The sequence below is a fragment of the Leptopilina boulardi genome, unplaced genomic scaffold, assembly GCF_019393585.1.
Source record: "Leptopilina boulardi isolate dan_hultmark-lab unplaced genomic scaffold, ZJU_Lbou_2.1 LbouV2_69, whole genome shotgun sequence".
NCBI classification, from domain to species: Eukaryota; Metazoa; Arthropoda; class Insecta; order Hymenoptera; family Figitidae; genus Leptopilina; species Leptopilina boulardi.
Window position 1 is genome coordinate 586,962 of NW_026138015.1, and position 15,328 is coordinate 602,289.

Consider the following 15,328-nt stretch of genomic DNA (forward strand, 5'->3'; position numbering starts at 1 on the left):
AAATATTTTCTAATCCTTTTTTCCTAAAAAAAATCCATTTCTATAAATTTTATTCTAAAAAGTTTTGATTTGTAAAAAAGTTGTTCTAACAAAGTTTGATTTAAAAAAAATATATTAATTAAATTTTTCTAAAAGTAATAATTTATTTTTGAAATGTTTCTAAAAGTATATGAAGTCTTTCGTTCAGTTATGTACCTTCTGGAATATCATGCAATTGCATTGCACTCTTCCAATTTTTTGCATTTTCAATAAAATCTTCCCTTTGCTTGATGTTAAACAGTATATTATGCACCAAGGGTGTATGTACATATATGATTCAAAATTAAAATTTATACACATATTAAACATATGAATTAGAAAAAAAACATATTTTAGTTTTTTGCAACTTTTTTCAAAAAAAAATTTTTTTGCTAATTTTGCAAACTTTTTTATTTTTGTAGTTATTCACATGTAAAATGCGTCTCAATTTTAAAATTCATCAAAAAATATTCAATTTTTAAAAAATTATCGTGATTTAAAATCTTTTCAATAATTTTTTTTTCAAAAACCACCGAAAATCAAATTTTAAGAAAATCGAATCAATTTTAAATTTTTCCGCCGTATTGGGTTCGCCATATTCAATTTTTTTTTAAAATTCAAAATGGTTTTTAGAAAACAAAATTTTTTAAATTTTGTATATTTTAACCGTTTTATAGTCATCGAAAAACAGATGTAGAATAGAACATAATTCCCGGAGACAATTTAGTGAATACTCAATTAAATTAATTCTTTGAAACAACTCATTAAATTCGTTAGAATAAATTTTTTATTTGGATTTCTTAAAAATATAAAATTTAAAGATAAAAATAAATTTAATATTATATTGATTTAAAAAATATTATAATTAAACATAAATGAACTGAAATAAGAAAACAATAATAATTACAATTTTAACCGAGTGAATGTTAGCGAGAGAGGATATGATGCTAGTTTAGTAATAAAAAATAAGTTGTGCTGAATTAATTCTTAAAAATACAAAATTATAGTACATTTATTAACACGTGTTTAGGAAGCGAAAAAAGATGTATTTTAAAAGACTATTTCCAGCGCAATAGGTTAATAATTATTTACATAAAAACATTTTTCATTTATCTATAAATATTATTAATTATTATATAATTATATTGTAAATAAATAATATTGATTTGGACAACTAAAAGAACTCATTTATGAGAATCACCCAAATTAAAAATTTTTTTTCAAAAATAATGTATTTATTTACAGTTTTATATTAAATTAATAATTTATTATTTAACCTAACAATTATTTCCAATAAATTATTATAAACATACAATTAATTGATTATTATTACTTATTATATTGTTAATAGTGGTGGTTAAAATAGAAAATAATAAATCAAAAAATTTTTTAGTTTGCAGTTGTTTCCTGAAGAAGAAGAGGTTTCCGACATTTTCGATGCAAACACGAGAAGAATAGACGTCCGTCAATTGTAGTACAAAAATTGAAATAAAAATTCTCCATGAATTATTAAAAAGAATAATTATAATTATTGGCGAATTCAAATTAAAATCGGTTGCGCGCCACTTCCAGTACAGTAATGTCAGCCAATTAACGCCTGGCGTTCTGTTTTCCACCACCTCCAGCGGAGAGCGTCACTTCAAGAATATTCTCAGCCTATCAACGCCCGGCGTTCTGCGTTCCACCACCTCCAGCGTCGCGCGCAACTCCAGCGACACTTGTCGAGTCTTCATCCATTTAGTCCGCCATCAGCCACGTGCCAGCATCGTCCGGAATTTTTGGTGAGTTTTTCTCATTTTCTTTACCCAGATACCATCCCCTTTTCCAGGAAGTTAACCATGTAAAGTTCCTTACTTAACTCTGTTAACTTCCAGTTAAATTGCATGAATTTCTATGTATCCCACTTTTTTCTTTCCTTTGTTAATTTTCTAGTATTTATCAATTATTTACTAGAAAAATGCAAAGGATTATTTGTAAAATATTAAAGTTTATGTTTTAAAGTTTGTAGTTTGAATTTTTTTTTAAATTATGTAATTAAAGTGCTTTAAATAATTACTAGTGAATTTCCCCGAAAATAAAACTAAATTTTTGGTAAGTGGGACATTCTACTTGAAGCGGACAACCTCGATCCTGGTTTCTTTTTCAATATTATTATTTTTAAATATTATTAATTTATTAAAAATTTAGGAATAGAAGGAAAATGGGTAAATATTTTTAATTAAATTTTATTTCTTTGGTGGCATTAAATTTAATACAAAATATAAATCTTTTTTTCCTCCATCTTGTAAATTTTTAATACATTAATAATATTTAAAAATAATAATATTAAAAAGAAGCAAGAGGTGGTTATCCTCTTCATCTAGAAAGCCCCAAATGTCATTTAATTAGTTTTAATATATAATATTATATAATATATAATTTTTAATTATATATAAAATATTTTTACATTTTTTTAATTAATATTTTTGTATGAATATTATTATTTACAAAATTTTTAAAACTTCATATAAATATTGATCATAAAAAGAAATTTTTTAAAAAAATAATTTCTTTTTATTATCAATATTATTAATTACTACTATTTTTGTATTATTACAATGAAATACATAATTGCATGTATGTGACCTGTGAAGTAAAAAGGAGGAAAATGGCGAATAAATTAAGTTTTTACTGATTGGTTATTCTGATAGAGAAACATTTTTTCTATCAAAATAACCAATAAATAAAAAATTAAATTATTCACCATTATCCCCGCTTTTTACTTTGAAGGTCACATATATGCAATTATATACTTCATAGTAATAATAAAAAAAAATGTAATAATGAATAATACAAAAATATTAACTAAATAAATAATGTATAAAATATTAAATATATAAATAAATATTATTAGAAAGTTAGTTTTATTTTCGGGAAAATTGAAATGTAAATAAACATTTAAAGTACTCTAAGAACATAATTTTAAAGAAAAATTTAAATCTATAGGCAATTTTTAAAACATAATACTTTAATTTTTTAGAAATAATCCTCTGTACTTTTCAAGTAAATGTACATTGATAAGTAGTAGAAGTAAACAAAAGAAAGGAAAAAAAGAGTGGGATATATAGACATTCATGAAAGTTAACTGGAAAAAGACAGAGTTATAACCGGGACTGACCATGGTTAACCGAAAGAAAAGGGATCGGTAGAAGGGAAAGAAAGGGAAGAACTCCACCAAGAAAAAGGACAGCATGTGCGTGGCTGAAAATGAAGGACAACAGAGACTAGTAGACAGCATTACAGAAAGGAAAAACAACATATATATTGAATAAAAATTTTATTAAATTATTGAAAACATATTTGTCGTCTTCTTCTTCTCCTCCTCCTCCTCCTTTCAAAGCCACGTACATGCTGTCCTTTTTCTTGGTGGAGTTCTTCCCTTTCTTTCCCTTCTACCGATCCCTTTTCTTTCGGTTAACCATGGTCAGTCCCGGTTATAACTCTGTCTTTTTCCAGTTAACTTTCATGAATGTCTATATATCCCACTCTTTTTTTCCTTTCTTTTGTTTACTTCTACTACTTATCAATGTACATTTACTTGAAAAGTACAGAGGATTATTTCTAAAAAATTAAAGTATTATGTTTTAAAAATTGCCTATAGATTTAAATTTTTCTTTAAAATTATGTTCTTAGAGTACTTTAAATGTTTATTTACATTTCAATTTTCCCGAAAATAAAACTAACTTTCTAATAATATTTATTTATATATTTAATATTTTATACATTATTTATTTAGTTAATATTTTTGTATTATTCATTATTACATTTTTTTTTATTATTACTATGAAGTATATAATTGCATATATGTGACCTTCAAAGTAAAAAGCGGGGATAATGGTGAATAATTTAATTTTTTATTTATTGGTTATTTTGATAGAAAAAATGTTTCTCTATCAGAATAACCAATCAGTAAAAACTTAATTTATTCGCCATTTTCCTCCTTTTTACTTCACAGGTCACATACATGCAATTATGTATTTCATTGTAATAATACAAAAATAGTAGTAATTAATAATATTGATAATAAAAAGAAATTATTTTTTTAAAAAATTTCTTTTTATGATCAATATTTATATGAAGTTTTAAAAATTTTGTAAATAATAATATTCATACAAAAATATTAATTAAAAAAATGTAAAAATATTTTATATATAATTAAAAATTATATATTATATAATATTATATATTAAAACTAATTAAATGACATTTGGGGCTTTCTAGATGAAGAGGATAACCACCTCTTGCTTCTTTTTAATATTATTATTTTTAAATATTATTAATGTATTAAAAATTTACAAGATGGAGGAAAAAAAGATTTATATTTTGTATTAAATTTAATGCCACCAAAGAAATAAAATTTAATTAAAAATATTTACCCATTTTCCTTCTATTCCTAAATTTTTAATAAATTAATAATATTTAAAAATAATAATATTGAAAAAGAAACCAGGATCGAGGTTGTCCGCTTCAAGTAGAATGTCCCACTTACCAAAAATTTAGTTTTATTTTCGGGGAAATTCACTAGTAATTATTTAAAGCACTTTAATTACATAATTTAAAAAAAAATTCAAACTACAAACTTTAAAACATAAACTTTAATATTTTACAAATAATCCTTTGCATTTTTCTAGTAAATAATTGATAAATACTAGAAAATTAACAAAGGAAAGAAAAAAGTGGGATACATAGAAATTCATGCAATTTAACTGGAAGTTAACAGAGTTAAGTAAGGAACTTTACATGGTTAACTTCCTGGAAAAGGGGATGGTATCTGGGTAAAGAAAATGAGAAAAACTCACCAAAAATTCCGGACGATGCTGGCACGTGGCTGATGGCGGACTAAATGGATGAAGACTCGACAAGTGTCGCTGGAGTTGCGCGCGACGCTGGAGGTGGTGGAACGCAGAACGCCGGGCGTTGATAGGCTGAGAATATTCTTGAAGTGACGCTCTCCGCTGGAGGTGGTGGAAAACAGAACGCCAGGCGTTAATTGGCTGACATTACTGTACTGGAAGTGGCGCGCAACCGATTTTAATTTGAATTCGCCAATAATTATAATTATTCTTTTTAATAATTCATGGAGAATTCTTCATTGTGATTTATTATTTTCTATTTTAACAACCACTATTAATAATATAATAAGTAATAATAATCAATTAATTGTATGTTTATAATAATTTATTGGAAATAATTGTTAGGTTAAATAATAAATTATTAATTTAATATAAAACTGTAACTATTTTGAATTTTTAGAAACAAATATCATATTCATAATTCAGTGATCCTAAAAATACAAGAGTAATAACTTTTGAGCAATTCCATCAAAACTTTTTTTATGGGTAATTAATGAATTAATTATCAATATAGGCTATATTTACATGGTTTAATTTAATTGCATTATATAGAAAGTTATTCATATGTGTTTAATTTATGTTGTAAATAAATATTGTACTTTTATTGTTTAGTTTAATATTTAGATTTTAAATAATATTTTTAATACTAGGGTAAGTCCGGGGGAGTTGGCCATAGTTTTTTAAAGGTCTGTAAAAATAAAAAGAAAGTGATTTAAGTATTAACTTTTATTGATAATTAAACATTGAACATTTAACTTACAAAAAATGATAGAAATGAGAAATTTTTTAAATGCAAACAATCTTAAAATTAATATTTTTTAAAAAACGCGTTTGGCTATCTCTCCCGGAATGTACGGGGGAGATGGCCATAGGCGTATGGGAGAGATGGCCAATACTTTAAAATCATTTTTTAGCTTTTCGCTTTATCAAAATTTTTAATTTAAAGGGATTAAAGTCTTTTTTTCTTGTTCTGACTACATTTTGAACATTTATGATTAAATTCAGTGCAATTTTCATAAGCGCTGTCTGTTTGTCTGTCTCACCAACACAACAAGGCTACAAGGAAATTTTTTGAGATATCAGAGTGGTTTCTAATTTGTTTTTGTGTCCTGAACATGATTCCGGGTTCTAAAATTACGTCGTCAGGATTTTGAATAAAGTGGGGGTAAAGTCTCCAAAAACCGTGTTTTTGAGTGTTTTCAGTATTTTTTTTTCCTTAACCTGACGTGATAGAGACTTTTATAAAGGCTTAAATTAAAGCGCATGTCTTACACTTTAAGACACATACGTATGCGCAAGATAAAAAAAAATTGAAAATGTGAAAAAAATTAGGTTTAAGTAACTTAAAAAGATTTTTGGGGTCATTACCCCCATTTTATCAACATTTCAAAAAATTTTTTATTTTGCGCATATGGGTCTTAAAATGTACGTTTTAAACTTCAATTTAAGCCTAGATAATAGAAGTCTCTATCACGTCAGGTTAAGGAGAAAAAAATACTGAAAACATTCAAAAACATGGTTTTTGAAGAGTTTACCCCCACTATTCTCAAAATCCTGACTTCATACGCAATTTTAGAACCCCGGATCGTGTTCAGCACACAAAAATACATTGAAAACCACTCTGCTATATATATATATATATATATATATATATAAAAGTGTTATTTTGTAGACCTGTGTTATGATTGTTTATAAACGTTTTTAAGATTTAATTACACAATAGTGATTATTTTATTTAATCATATTTAAATTTGAAAATCTTTGTTGGAGTGTCTTGTTGTGATATATGTCATAAAAAATGTCATTTGCCACAGAATTAATGTTTTTTTTTAGCGAACACACGAATCTCAAGGGAGCCAATAACTTAAACAGTATGGCCATCTCACCTCGAAAAAACATGGCCATCTCTCCTAATGTCAGGAGACAAACTGACACAACTAAAATTTAAATAAATAAAATTTTTGAATAAATATAAATTTATGACAAAGCTTGGGTCATGTACTTTACAGAAAAAAATAAAATTCAAAATTATTCTATAAAATAACATAACACCAGTGAGAAACGTAAACTCATCACTTTTTTTCTGAACTAGTCAAAATAACAAATCAGGTTTTTAAATACTTTTTCAATATTTTTCGTGAAATTTTTTCTTTTAATTGTGTTTTGCCACAAAACAAAGCGAACTAATCTTTAATAAGCGATACCTAGCAGCAAATACTATAAAATATTAGAATTGGCCATCTCTCCCGTATGGCCTACTCCCCCGGAGTTACCCTATATACAAATATTAAAAATATTATGTTATATGTACAACATTTTATTGTTTTTAAACAAAGTACAAACAATAACTGTATTACAAAACCTTATATTTAAAAACTAATATTTAATAACTTACGTTAGTAGCATATAAATATGATTGAATTTTTCTGTAAACTACGTTATAAAGAACATGTTTACATTATAGAGGCATTCTCTGAAACAAAGCAACTTAATCCCTTGACAGTTGATGGCCCATATTATGTCCAAGAAAAATCGTGCCACCTTTGTGATTTTGAATTTTGTTTCCAGAGTTGCTGAATCCGAATTTGAGGTCAGACTTAAAAAATTCAAAATGGCGGACAAAATATGGCGTCCAAAAAATTTAAAAATTGACTAGATTTGCATAAAAATGGTTCCCCTAGGGTTTTTGGGGTCGCTAAATCCAAATTTGAGGTCAGATTTAAAAAATTCAAAATGGCGGAACCAATATGGCGAAAAAATTTAAAGTTGATTCGATTTGTTCAAAATTCGGAAGTCGGGGGTTTTACGGGTCGCTGAATCCAAATCTGGGATCAGATTTGAAAAATTCAGAATGGCGGACCTAGTATGGCGACGCAATATGATAGAAAATTTTTAAAATTATTCGAATCGTTCAAAATTTTGTACTTGGAGGTTTTTGGGGTCGCTGAATCCAAATTTGAGGTCAGAATAAAAAAATTAAAAACGGCGGACCCCAAAAAGTTTGGATTCAGCGACCTAAAAAAAACCCCAAGTACCGAATTTTAAAAATCCTATAAGAATCACCGTCGTTTATTCTTGTAGCAAAAAATAACCTAAATTTTGTCAACCAGTGTTATTTAAAATTTCGTTTTTTTTTCTTTTGAAAAATTAGTCAATAAGTTTTTAATTTTCTGAAAATTGTACAAAACTGAAACTTTTAAAATTTGGTGAAATCAAGTTACATTACTGCTTTAATTATAATTTAATTATTGACCTTTTATTTTTGTTTACTTGTGTTTTAAAAATAAAAAAAAAAACATTTCCAGTACTTTGTACGTAATTAAAAATAAAAAATTTTTTTTTGTTGAAATCAATGAAAGGTGAATAAAGCATTAAAATGTGTAAAATTTCTCATTACAACAAGAAAAAAAAATAAAGATAAATATAAGTTCTGAAAGTAAAAACGAATCGATATAAAAAATTACATTTGTTAAATAAAATGTAAATTACGTATTACAGATTTTATTTGTACTATGTAATTTTTATTGTTTTTTTTTTTTTGTTATTTTATATAGGGCATTTTATTTCAAAATGTACAACCAAAAAATAAAATTTTTAAAATAAACACAGAAAAAATGTTGGTGTAGCAGCTGCCCCAAACAAAAAATTTCTATATTTAATATTATATTATTATTTAATATTATATTAATATTCTATATTTAATATTATATTATAGTAAATTATATCATACTTAATATTTACCTTGAGTTTCTATGTAAGTGAAATAAACGGAATGTAAAAATCTTTTGTTTGGGACAACTGCTGCACCAAAATTTTTCAAGGGTATTTTTTTTGTTCAATATACACTTAAGGAACACTAGATTTAAGCGATCTCGCTTTCAAAAATTTTAATATATTCAGGAAAGCCAAATTTTCTTACAATAATCCTACAAAATTGATTTAATTATCTTTGGAATTTTCTAACTTTATTGTTATGACCATAAATTTTAGATTTTTCCTTTCTACTTAAATGTAAACAAATTTTGGGTCGCACAGGTATCAAGGTAATAATTGAAAAATGGTTTCGGCAAACAAATAATTGCAAATTATAATTTTTCAAATATTACTTCACGAATATTTTTATTTAAAAAATTTTCAAAATATATAAAACTAATATAATTTTTGAAATTATTATTATTTAGAAAAAATAAGTTTTTCCATAGTATTTAATTTTTAAAATAATATTAATAAACCTTCTTATAAAAATAAATTAATGCATAATATTTTAAAAACTTTCATTGTTGCACGAGTTGTAAAATTGATTTAACTATGTTTGAGATTTTCTGCTCCCATTGTTATGACCATCAATTTAAGATTTGTCCTTTCTACTTAAATGTAAACAAATCTTGGGTCTCGCAGGTATCAAGGAAATAAAATTAAAAAATCGTTTCGACTTTTAAATATTTAAAAATTATAATTCTTCAAATATTATTTTAAGCATAGAATTGAAAATGTTAATTAGGGGACATCTATCGGACATTTTTATCAACTTATTCTTATCATATTTGTTAAGGTAGAAATTATATTAAATGACAGTCAATTATTTCGTACATAGTTTCTGAAAAAAGAGGGTTGTAGAGTAAGTGTACCAGTTACAGAAGGTGCACCAATTATTTTCGATGGTCGTAATTTTCTTTTTTAAATAAATAGTACATTGTAGAAAATTTAAAAACACAAAAAATTTTTAAATTAACCATATATTTCCAAATACATATTTACGCCATCAAATTTAATATCGACGGCACTATAATAATTATTCTCTTATAATTATAATTCACTGCTGTCAACTTTACTTGATTTGCCATTTTCTTAATAATTCAAGTTGACGGGAGTTGAATTTTAAAAAATAAATTAAATGTATTTCTAATTACTTTTTTTGTGTTAAATTATTATTATACCATTGTAGAAGAACTGTTATAAGTTTCTATATAAATATATTTGTTAAAATAAATTTTTTATATTTTAAATAAGTAAAACTGTTTCATGCCAATGCAAATAATTTGGAAAAAATTTCGAAAAATTAAATTCGCGCGATTACAGATTCGGAATACCACCAATAAAATAGTCAAAAAGTTTCAAACCAAAAATGTATGGCACACAATTTGATTGGTCCAGCAAATGCTGAGCTACAGTAAAAAAAAAATTTGGAAAAAATTACAAAAAATTAAATTTGCGAGATTATCGTTTGGGAATACCACCAATAAAAAAAGGAAATAGTTTCGAACAAAAAATGTATGGGGCACTTTTTGATTGGTGCAGCGGATGTTGAGCTACAGTAAAAAACAAATTTCGAAAAATTTTTAAGAAATTAAATTTGCGAGATTATCGATCGGGAATACCACCAATAAAATAGGGAAAAAGTTTTGAACAAAAAATGTATGGCGCACTTTTTGATTGGTCCAGCGGATGCTGAGCTACAGTAAAAAATATATTTGGAAAAAATTACAAAAAATTAAATTTGCGAGATTATCATTTGGGAATACCACCAATAAAATAGGGAAAAAGTTTCGAACAAAAAATGTATGGGGCATTTTTTGATTGGTCCAGCGGATGCTGAGCTACACGAGAAAACAAATTTGGAAAAAATTTAGAAAAATAAAATTTTTCAGATAATCGTTCGGGAATATCGACACAGTCTTTAGCAAAAAGTAGCGAACAAAAAATGTATGGCGCAATTGTTGATTGGTTAAGCGGATGCTGGGCTACACTCAAATCAATTTCGGAAAAAATTTTGAAAAATTAAATTTTTGAGATAATCGCTCCGGAATGCCATAACTGTCTTTAGCAAAAAGTAGCAAACAAAAAATGTATGGCGCACTTTTTGATTGGTACAGCGGATGCTGAGCTACAGTAATAAATATATTTAGAAAAAAATACAAAAAATTAAATTTGCGAGATTATCGTTTGGGAATACCACCAATAAAATAGGGAAAAAGTTAAGAACAAAAAATGTATGGAGCACTTTTTGATTGGTCAAGCGGATGCTGAGCTACAGTAAAAAAATATTTGAACAAAATTACAAAAAATTAAATTTGCGAGATTATCGTTTGGGAATACTACCAATAAAATAGCGAAAAGTTTCGAACAAAAAATGTATGGGGCACTTTTTGATTGGTCCAGCGGATGCTGAGCTATACTAGTCAACAAGTTTGTGAAAAATGTAGAAAAATTAAATTTGTGAGATAATTAATCGGGAATACCGCCAAAGTCTTAACCTGGGAGTCTCGAACAAAAAATGTATGGCGCACATTTTGATTGGTCCATCGGATGCTGAGCTACACTCAGATAAATTTTTTTAAAAATTTTGAAAAGATTAAATTTGCGAGATAATTGATCGCGTATACCGCCAAAGCCTTACCCCGGGAGTTTCGAAAAAGAAATGTATGGCGCACTTTTTGATTGGTCCAGCGGATGCTGAGCTACACTCAGATAAATTTTTTAAAAAATTTTGAAAAATTAAATTTGCGAGATAATTAATCGGCAATACCGTCAAAGTCTTATCCCTGGAGTCTCGAACAAAAACTGAATAGCGCACTTTTTGTTTGGTCAAGCGGATGCTGAGCTAAACTCACTAAAACTAGGGAAAAATTTTCGAAAAAAAAAATTTGCCAGATAATGACTCGGGAATAATGCCAAAAAATTGAGCAAAAAGTCTCGAACAAAAAATGTATGGCGCACTTTTTAATTGGTCCAGCGGATGCTGAGCTACACTCACAAAGATTTTGGAAAAATTTGGGAAAATTTGAATTTGCAAGATATTTGCTCCGGAATACTGCCAATAAAATAGGAAAAAAGTTTTGAACCAAAAATGTATGGCGCACTTTTTGATTGGTCCAGCGGATGCTGAGCTACAGTAAAAAATTTATTTGGAAAAAATTACAAAAAATTAAATTTGCGAGATTATCGTTTGCAAATACCACCAACAAAAAAGGGAAAAAGTTTCGAATAAAAAATGTATGGGGCACTTTTTGATTGGTCCAGCGGATGCTGAGCTACACGAGAAAACAAATTTGGAAAAAATTTAGAAAAATTAAATTTTTGAGATAATTGCACCGGAGTGCCATAACTGTCTTTAGCAAAAAGTAGCAAACAAAAAATGTATGGGGCACTTTTTGATTGGTCCAGCGGATGCTGAGCTACAGTAAAAAATATATTTGAAAAAAATACAAAAAATTAAATTTGCGAGATTATCGTTTGGGAATACCAGCAATAAAATAGGGAAAAAGTTAAGAACAAAAAATGTATGGGGCACTTTTTGATTGGTCCAGCGGATGCTGAGCTACACTCAGATAAATTTTTTTAAAAATTTTGAAAAATTAAATTTGCGAGATAATTAATCGGAAATACCGCCAAAGTCTTATCCTTGGACTCTCGAACAAAAACTGTATAGCGCACTTTTTGTTTGGTCCAGCGGATGCTGAGCTAAACTCACTATAACTGGGGAAAAATTTTCGAAAAATAAAATTTGCCAGATAATGACTCGGGAATAATGCCAAAAAATTGAGCAAAAAGTCTCGAACAAAAAATGTATGGAGCACTTTTTGATTGGTCCAGCGGATGCTGAGCTACAGTAAAAAAATTATTTGGAAAAAATTACAAAAAATTAAATTTGCGAGATTATCGTTTGCGAATACCACCAATAAAAAAGGGAAAAAGTTTCGAACGAAAAATGTATGGGGCACTTTTTAATTGGTTAAGCGGATGCTGGGCTACACTCAAATCAATTTCGGAAAAAATTTTAAAAAATTAAATTTTTGAGATAATTGCACCGGAGTGCCATAACTGTCTTTAGCAAAAAGTAGCAAACAAAAAATGTATGGGGCACTTTTTGATTGGTCCAGCAGATGCTGAGCTACAGTAAAAAATATATTTGAAAAAAATACAAAAAATTAAATTTGCGAGATTATCGTTTGGGACTACCACCAATAAAATAGGGAAAAAGTTTCGAACAAAAAATGTATGGAGCACTTTTTGATTGGTCCAGCGGATGCTGAGCTACAGTAAAAAATATATTTAAAAATAATTACAAAAAAATTAAATTTGCGAGATTATCGTTTGGGAATACCACAAATAAAATAGCGAAAAGTTTCGAACAAAAAATGTATGGGGCACTTTTTGATTGGTCCAGCGGATGCTGAGCTTCACGAGAAAACAAATTTGGAAAAAATTTAGAAAAAATAAATTTTCCAGATAATTGTTCAGGAATATCGACACACTCTTTAGAAAAAGTAACAAACAAAAAATGTATGGGGCACTTTTTGATTGGTTTAGCGGATGCTGAGCTACACGAGAAAACAAATTTGGAAAAAATTTTGAAAAATTAAATTTTTGAGATAATTGCACCAGAGTGCCATAACTGTCTTTAGCAAAAAGTAGCAAAACAAAAAATGTATGGAGCACTTTTTGATTGGTCCAGCGGATGCTGAGCTACAGTAAAAAATATATTTGAAAAAAATACAAAAATTAAATTTGCGAGATTATCGTTTGGGAAAACCAGCAATAAAATAGGGAAAAAGTTAAGAACAAAAAATGTATGGGGCACTTTTTGATTGGTCCAGCGGATACTGAGCTACACGAGAAAACAAATTTGAAAAAAATTTAGAAAAATTGAATTTTCAAAATAATCGTTCGGGAATATTGACACAGTCTTTAGCAAAAAGTAGCGAACAAAAAATGTATAGCCCACTTTTTGATTGGTCCAGCGGATGCTGAGCTACAGTATAAAATATATTTAGAAAAAAATATAAAAAATTAAAATTGCGAGATTATCGTTTGGGAATACCACCAATAAAATATGGAAAAAGTTTAGAACAAAAAATGTGTGGGGCACTTTTTGATTGGTCCAGCGGATGCTGAGCTACACGAGAAAACAAATTTGGAAAAAATTTAGAAAAATAAAATTTTCCAGATAATCGTTCGGGAATATTGACACAGTCTTTAGCAAAAAGTAGCAAACAAAAAATGTATGGCGCACTTTTTGATTGGTCCAGCGGATGCTGAGCTATACTAGTCAACAAGTTTGGGAAAAATGAAGAAAAATTAAATTTGTGAGATAATTAATCGGGAATACCGCCAATGTCTTAACCTGGGAGTCTCCAACAAAAAATGTATGGCGCACATTTTGATTGGTCCATCGGATGCTGAGCTACACTCAGAGAAATTTTTTAAAAAATTTTGAAAAATTAAATTTGCGAGATAATTAATCGGCAATACCGCCAAAGTCTTATCCCTGGAGTCTCGAACAAAAACTGTATAGCGCACTTTTTGTTTGGTCCAGCGGATGCTGAGCTATACTAGTCAACAAGTTTGGGAAAAATGAAGAAAAATTAAATTTGTGAGATAATTAATCGGGAATACCGCCAAAGTCTTAACCTGGGAGTCTCCAACAAAAAATGTATGGGGCACATTTTGATTGGTCCATCGGATGCTGAGCTACACTCAGATAAATTTTTTAAAAAATTTTGAAAAATTAAATTTGCGAGATAATTAATCGGCAATACCGCCAAAGTCTTATCCCTGGAGTCTCGAAGAAAAACTGTATAGCGCACTTTTAGTTTGGTCCAGCGCATGCTGAGCTAAACTCACTAAAACTGGGGAAAAATTTTCGAAAAAATAAATTTGCCAGATAATGACTCAGGAATAATGCCAAAAAAATGAGCAAAAAGTCTCGAACAAAAAATGTATGGCGCACTTTTTAATTGGTCCAGCAGATGCTGAGCTACACTCACAAAGATTTTGGGAAAATTTGAATTTGCGAGATATTTGCTCCGGAATACTGCCAATAAAATAGGAAAAAAGTTTTGAACAAAAAATGTATGGCGCACTTTTTGATTGGTCCAGCGGATGCTGAGCAACACTCAGATAAATTTTTTAAAAAATTTTGAAAAATTAAATTTGCGAGATAATTAATCGGCAATACCGCCAAAGTCTTATCCCTGGAGTCTCGAACAAAAACTGTATAGCGCACTTTTTGTTTTGTCCAGCGGATGCTGAGCTAAACTCACTAAAACTGGGGAAAAATTTACGAAAAAAAAAATTTGCCAGATAATGACTCAGGAATAATGCCAAAAAATTGAGCAAAAAGTCTCGAACAAAAAAATGTATGGCGCACTTTTTAATTGGTCCAGCGGATGCTGAGCTACACTCACAAAGATTTTGGAAAAATTTGGGAAAATTTGAATTTGCGAGATATTTGCTCCGGAATACTGCCAATAAAATAGGAAAAAAGTTTTGAACAAAAAATGTATGGCGCACTTTTTGATTGGTCCAGCGGATGCTGAGCTACAGTAAAAAATTTATTTGGAAAAAATTACAAAAAATTAAATTTGCGAGATTATCGTTTGCGAATACCACCAATAAAATATGGAAAAAGTTTCGAA

General features: G+C 28.1%; 1 protein-coding gene across 10 annotated transcripts in view; it reads left to right on the forward strand.

Moving 5' to 3' along the window:
- LOC127290462 (PI-PLC X domain-containing protein 3-like) overlaps nt 1–8,230 on the forward strand; it is a 44,367-nt gene extending 36,137 nt beyond the window's left edge. For 8 of the 10 annotated variants that reach the window (XR_007844357.1, XR_007844356.1, XR_007844355.1 and 5 more), the window contains one exon: nt 1,412–3,356. The gene's annotated coding sequence lies outside the window, so the exon portion shown is untranslated. Of the gene's footprint in view, nt 1–1,411; nt 3,357–7,478 lie in introns of those variants that run through there. The other 2 variants (XR_007844358.1, XR_007844359.1) reach the window with 2 other exon arrangements.
- The last annotated feature ends 7,098 nt before the right edge of the window (nt 8,231–15,328 follow it).